We start from the raw sequence: 7,724 nt of genomic DNA on the forward strand, positions 1-7,724 counted from the left end.
TGACTGTGTGTGTGTGTGTATTATAAAGATTGTGTTATAAATAAATAAAAAATGTGTTTATGTTATTTCATTTCTTAAAAAAGATTCATGTTTTACAAAAAAAAAAAAAAAAAAATAGTGACCTGGTGTTGATAAGTTTCTATAACCTTGAATGTTTTAGAGGTATCTATTCAAATCATTAAAGTGGCCCTTAAAAGGGCCGTTGATACGTTTCTATAACCTTGAATGTTGTTAGGTATCTTTTCGTATAGGTATCTATTCAAAATAAGTGGCCCTTAAAAGGGCCGTTGATAGGTTTCTATAACCTTGAATGTTTTAGAGGTATCTTTTCGTATAGGTATCTTTTCAAAATAAGTGGCCCTTAAAAGGGCCGTTGATACGTTTCTATAACCTTGAATGTATTAGAGGTATCTTTTCGAATCATTGGAGTGGCCCTTAAAAGGGCCGTTGGTTGATTTTTTTTATCAAGGGTTTACTCCCTGAGAGGCCTGCCTCTACCTCTGCCTCTGCCTGTGAGGGGAGGTAACTGGTTACCGGTCAACGGCTCCATAAAGTCTGGCCTTCCGGGTCGGGGTAGAGATGACTCTCTTGGAGGAGGGGGTCTCAATCCTCGCCCGCGAGCTGCATATCTCGAAAGCCTGCGTCTACACAGAGGGCAACATTGGTTCATCTGTACCAGCACAGCTGAACACTCGAGACAAGCCGGTCGACGGCGACACTGACAGCAGATGTAATTGGACATCCGATCCTCCTCCAAGCAAACTGAACAGGAATCCAGCCTGCCTGCTGCAACTTGAATCCCCCATCTAGGAATTGGCCCCGTAGTACTCACACCTGGTGACATCTCCGGGGTCGGGGGTGGTGGTCTAGCCAGTTCCGGGGAAGGTGCCCAGTCATCGTTGACGGGAGGGGGCCAATCCGAATCAACGGATGAAGAAGCCCCCTGTCCAGCCCAATCGTTGTTAACGGGAGGGGTCCAATCCGAATCTACGGAGGAATCCCACTGTCCAGCAGCTGCTCCCGGGGGATGACTGGGTGACCAGGTAGGAGTTGGTGGTCTTCTTGGAGGGGACGGGCTTCTCGGGTGGTCCTCGAGTAGTTCCGGACTACTCAGAGGGGCCGAATACGAAGCAGCAGGTGTTGAATCTGTCCTCCTCCTTCTCCTTGGCTGGTCATCTTCGTTAGTAGAAGACCTATGTCGTCGTCGTCTTCGTCGTCTTCTTCTTCTTTCTTATCTCCTTCCCCTAATCATGTCACTGGCTAGGCCCAGGGTAGCTATCGGCCAGCGAGCTAACTCCCTGCCGGTGGCTACGTCTCTGACGATCCAAACATTTTCAATCTCTACCCCTGGAAATATGTAAAAGTTTTGGACATCGTCCTCAGCCATACTGATACGGTGTCAGCAGAACTGATACTAACAGAATGACACCGAGCTCTGGCAAGCTGCCGTATTTATGCGCACATCACGAGCGTAAAAGAGAGCACCCTAAACCGAGAGCCAAAAAAATCATGGCGACGTCAAATTGTGTTATTTTGTGCTTCATAATCTATACTTTGGAGTGAATAACTTATTATGGGATTAGAAATACTTTCAAACATCTTACCCATCAGATGAAGGTAAGTTTCAAGCATGATTTCATAGTATTTTTGATGCATGACATTTATCTGTCGTCTAGAAAAGAAGCATTGATGTTGAACCGAAGGGCTAAAATCGGGTCACCTGAATACATCAAATAAGTATTTTAACCTTTTTTAAAGTGTGATACAAGGAAAACTTAATCTATACAATGAGATTAAACCTAGAGAAAAGTGTTGATACTGTTTTTAAATCAAAGGAATGGTTTCAAGTGTAAAAATATAGCCAGAGTAGGTTTAGGTATAGACACAAGAAGGCGAAGGTCGGCCATTTTTTGTAGAAAATCACTGTAATGACTTGTATAGAGAATATAGGATTTTTTTTAAATCGTGACCTTTTCTGACTGGAATTTTTAAATAAATCAAATCAGTTTAGTCGAAAAACAATTTGAATCCACTTTATTTCCAGTGGGAAGGTCTAGATGTTTTATAAATAACGATATTGATAAAACACAGCGTCTTATTACAAGGCACAGCATTCTATACACATAAGCATGATTTTTTTAGGAATCCTGAAAGATTTTGAGATAAAACAGAATAGGATTAAAATCAATCTATATCTACTTTAATGGAAATGGGAATAGATTTTTTTTTCTGACTAAACAAAAAAAAAAAATCTCAGCGTCTAAAAAATCTCAGCGTCTAAACCAGGGCACAAGATGGCGTCATATTTGTATAGAAATCATAACAAAAGACTTATTGTGGTTGACATCCTTTTATTTTTTATTTAATAATTGTTCAAATTGTCGAATTCTCCTCTGAAATCGTAATCGATCGGCTACTATAGCCATCCATGGACTTTTTCGATCTTCGGGTGGTAAATGATAAATTTCATTCAGGCTGGTATCAAAAGTTACACATTTCTTAACATGTCTGAAATTTCTACATATTTCATCCCGTATTGGATGCATATTTTCTCTTCCGCTTCTATTTCCTTCCAGAGTAGACATACTTTGCTCCCTTCGGGATGACATAGGAAACTGTAAGGTTTTCCTAAATAGTCGCTCATTTTCATCCCGTACATTTTTTCTGGTAGTCTTTTTGATCCGTTGACAAAGGAAATGTATAATGGCTAGTCTCCCCAGTGTCGGATGATGTAATAAAGCTAGGCATTGTAACCACAAGTCCTGAGTATTTTCTATGATGGTCGTCGCTCTCTGGAACACTGGTTCCGCCTCCGGGGGTAAAGCTTCTGGATTTTTCTTGATACATCGCATTAAAAAATCATACCCTTCCAACACTAAAGAGTGAGTGTGTTTATGTGTTGACATGATAGTCAATTGTGAAGAAATGACCAGAAATGTTTTCTTATTTATACCCCTGTTATCTATACAAGACGTACACAGAACGTACAATGTACTGACTCAGCAATGTACTGACTCAGCAAAACGTAGGTAAAACGAGAGAGGGTGCTAAGCGCGAGGGTACAAAACGTAAGTCAAACCTATTTTTGCACACGAAATCCAAAAGGGTATATAAACCAGAACTGGAAATTTAGGATCATTCTTATTGGCCACTTGGTACTTGACAGACGTAGAAATATGGCACAAGCAATGATGAATTCCGTGGAAAATCGTAATTATATTCCAGCTAGCAATGAAGGGTTAGGATATGCTCTACCGACAATGCCTGACACGCAGGATCCCATCGGATTTGATCTGGGACTTTACAATATGCCTGAACCCATGACAAAGGAAGATATGGGCATCTTAACCACCACTTTGGATGGTATTGTCAACATGCTGACTCAACTGAAAGAGTACAACACCAGTGAATTTTGTTTGATTCGTGGGAAATTGTCCCGATTAGAAGTTAAAGTCGCTAGAATGGAAGAAAAAATGAGAGGATACCAGAAAAATGAAAACACAGGAGCTGCCAAGAAAAATGAAGATACAGGAGCTGCCAAGAAAAGTAAACAGACAGACCCATGTTTCATATGTAAAGAATTAGGACATTGGGCTCCGGACTGTCCCAGAAAAAAACAGAACTTATGCTACAAGTGTGGAAATTTTGGACATTGGGCCCATCAGTGTACAGATGACAGTATGGAATTACTCAAAGAAGTGGAAAAACTGGAGAAAAAGGCACAAGAAAACAAGACCACCCAACATAAGACCAGTCAACAGGATCAAAAGCAGATTAACAACAAGAGGAAACTTCCTACTACCCAGACGGAGAAGAGCCTGAAACTCCAGAAGAAAAAGTAAATATGATGTACATATTACTTGAATAAATCATCTTACACACTTTTTTACTGTGTTATTGTTTTTTCCGTTTTCAGAAAGATAGAGCTCTGTGTGAATGACACACATGACGTCACAATGGTATACTTGAATCGATGCCAAGATTGTGTATTGCCTAGGCCTGAGTCAGCACAAAACGTAGATCAAACGTAGACCCTCCTTTTTTACTTGGGTTTTTCCAGTGTCTATACTAGATTGAACCGGTCATCTGGGGCCAAAAAAAAGTGTACTCAGTTGACCCGGCCATCCAGGATCTGGGGGGATAAAAGTGCACTCAGTTGACCCGGCCATCCAGGCTTCTTATACTACTCCCAGCCAGAGACTTCGGCAAATCAGCCTGAACACACAGCAGAGGATACAAGTGCTAAACAACTGCATCTCACTTTACTGGAGATGAACAAAAGCATTCAAATGCTTTGTGATGAAGTCAACTCCTTAAGGTCACAAGTTGTCCTGAAGTCTGATGTCGATTCTACAGGCCAAGTGTACAACACGCCACCTGTACTGACAAATGAAGTTGATGCAGAGAATAGTATTGATAAGTCACTGACTCTTACAGCTGACACAGTTCAAACCCCAGACAAGCCGTCAGAAAAAGGGAAGGAACAGAAGCTGATTATAGACAAATTGACATCTGTCATTCCTCCTTCAGGATACATCTCGGATCCTTTTAAAGGGGCCAAACACAAAACAAGCACACCCCTGAATGGAAAGTTAGAGAGTGCTGATTTCCAAGATCTAACACCGATTCAGCTGAGCTCTAAGTTTGAAAAGGACCTCAACTTCCATTCCAAGAAGAAAGGAGGTGGTGAAAAGAAGAATGATGACAAATACATATTATCATCTGCTTTAGGTCCTCATACTTCCCAAGATAAGCCCAACATAATGGGGTCTTCAACTCCTAAGGAACCAAGCAGAGGTAGAAAAACAAAAACAAATAAGAGAAATAGATCCCCATCATCCAGTTCCTCATCAGATGATACAATGTCAAAATGGACTCGTACATCAAGGAGCAGATCCAGAAGCAAGAGCCCACAAGTTCAGGAAATGTCTGTTTTCAAAGGCAGTGAAAGTCCAAATTGGGAATCCTTTATTTACCAATTTGAAAGGGTTGCTGCTCATCGTGGATGGTCATCCAATAAGAAGGCTTTTCGTCTTTTAGATTGTTTAGATGTGGCTCTGGAATATGCAAGGAAAGTAAACAAAAATGGTGACTACAAAGAGCTGAAGCGGCAGTTAAAACAGAGATTCAGCAGAAAGGAAGTACCTATTCTGGCTCGTCGCCAGCTCCCCTTTACCAAGCAACTGGAAAATGAAAATGTGGAAGAATTTGCTCAGCGTGTCTACTTTTTAGCTTTAGATGGTTATGAGAGCTGTGAAGGGAATATGATTGAGGAAATAGCAACAGAAACCTTCCTACGTGGCTGTCGGGATAAAGAAGCTGCTATGAAAGCTATGGATAGAGAACCAACAACACTTCAGAAAGCAGTAAAGTATGTGAAAACAGCCATCGCTAACCATCGTGCTTTATATGGGACCAGAGGAAGCACCAGAGTAGCCACCAATTCTCAACGCCAAGTTTCACTCTCGAGCAGGGAGGGCTCCCCAGCAGGTGAACCTTCTGTTTGTAGGGCTGAAACCAAGCTCTCTAAAGAGAAGGACAGCAACCATTCCTTGGATAAGCAAATTTTACACCTTACAAATTTAGTTGAGAAATTAACCACAATAGTTCACCAATCCTTTGGTAGAAATCAGAGTAGTTCACCTCTATCGAAAGGGCATTTCCTCGAGAGATCTCGAAGTCCAAGTCGATCACCAGCCAGAGGCCAGCGCTTCTCTTCTCCAAACAAAAGAGACCACAATACATCAAGTGAAGTGAAAAGCCCAATGAATGGTGATTTAATCAGAAAAGGATCAAGCCAGTAGGCCAACACTTGACCCCTGATGAAAGTGGCCTAGAAGATAATGTCGTAACTATAAGGAGAACTTTAGGAAAAAGCATCAAACTTAATGTCACCATAGGAGAGAAGCCTATAAATGCAGTTGTTGACACAGCTGCCATGATAACTCTTGTCAATGAAAAAATAATGCCAGACAGTCAAATAGCTACAGCCGAGCTCATAAGGCTAAAAGGGCTAGGTACCGAAATAGTGCATGGTAGATTGCTCAGGAATGTGCCTCTCAAAATTAGTGACCTTCATGTAACTTGGGACTGCTGTGCTGTATCAATGGATGATGACATGATCATAGGACTAGACTTTCTAGACTTTTCCCAGGCCAACCATGGGATCATCAACATTAAGAAGGGAGTGCTGTTTCTCGAGGACAGGAAATTTCCTATAAAGTTGATATCCGATCCACATGAAGGGCACCCAGGCTCTCGCGTCCGGATACGGAGAACAGTATGTGTACCACCTAACACTATAGCCCAAGTGCCGGTTCAACTAGATAAACCATTATCTGGTGACTATGTTGTTCCCCCTCACACCTAAAATCTAATGTTCTTGGGTCTCATACCCTTGGAAGTGGCTCTACAACAACTATGAGCTTCATAAATGACTCAAATACATCAGTCAAGATCAAAGAGGGGACTGTGGTTGGAGAAGCTGAGGCTTATGCTGAAATATGTCCAAATGACAGTAGTGCTCTTCTCATTAGAAAGAACCAGACATATGAACCTGATGATAAGTTTCCAGAATATCTTATGGATCTGTATGAAAGATCAACTCCAGGACTTAGCGACAGTGAGAAGCATCGTGTCAGACAGCTGATGATAGATTATCAGGACATATTCTCGAAGCATGATTTAGATTTGGGCTGTCTAACCTCGGTTACCCACAGAATAGACACGAAAGATAATCCACCAGTCAAACATAAAATGAGGAGAACGCCACTTGGTTTCCAGGACCAAGAAAAAGCACAACTGGACAGAATGCTAGACGCTGGTGTCATACAACCTTCCAACTCGAACTGGGCTTCGGCACCAGTGCTAGTGAGAAAAAAGGATGGGTCTATGAGGTGGTGTGTAGACTACCGGGCACTTTATGAAAAGACGGTAAAGGATTGCTATCCACTACCAATTATTGAGGACTGCTTAGACACTCTTCAAGGAACGGAATATTTTGCTACCCTTGATATGGCCTCTGGTTATTACCAAATAATGATAGATGAGGGGGATAGGCACAAGACTGCTTTCATTACTCGTTATGGTCTGTTCGAACACACCCGTATGGGGATGGGGCTATGCAATGCTCCAGCCACCTTCCAGAGGGCAATGCAACTAGTACTTCGGGGTTTAACATGGGCTCAGGTCTTGGTCTACCTTGATGATGTTGTAGTATTAGGTCGCAACTTTGAGGACAGTCTTCAAAATCTCAGGAAAGCCTTTGACAGATTTAGGCAATATAATTTGAAGCTAAAGCCTAGGAAGTGTGTCTTGTTTAAAAAGGAAGTAGAATTTCTGGGGAAAGTAGTTAGTAGTAGGGGCAGAAAGTAGTTAGTAGTAGGGGCATATCAATCTCACCATCAAAGACAGAAGCTGTTAGGAACTGGCCTACACCCAGTAATGCCACCGAGCTACTCTCTTTCTTGGGATATCTAAATTACCATAGGGATCACATCCAGCACTATGCTGCTATATGTGCAGTTCTGTATGACTTGGCAAATGTGAAGGAAAAATGACTTGGACCACTGTGCACCAGGAGGCATTTGAAAAGGCTAAGATGGCTTTATGTTCCGCACTTTGCTTGTCATACCCTGACCCTGAGGGACTCTTCATCTTGGACACAGATGCCTCTGATAAGACCATTGGTGCTGTTCTATCACAGGTGCAGGAAGGCAAGGAAA

The sequence above is a fragment of the Saccostrea echinata genome, unplaced genomic scaffold, assembly GCF_033153115.1.
Source record: "Saccostrea echinata isolate AGI-Se365-2 ecotype Australia unplaced genomic scaffold, CSIRO_AGI_Sech_v1 ptg000016l, whole genome shotgun sequence".
NCBI classification, from domain to species: Eukaryota; Metazoa; Mollusca; class Bivalvia; order Ostreida; family Ostreidae; genus Saccostrea; species Saccostrea echinata.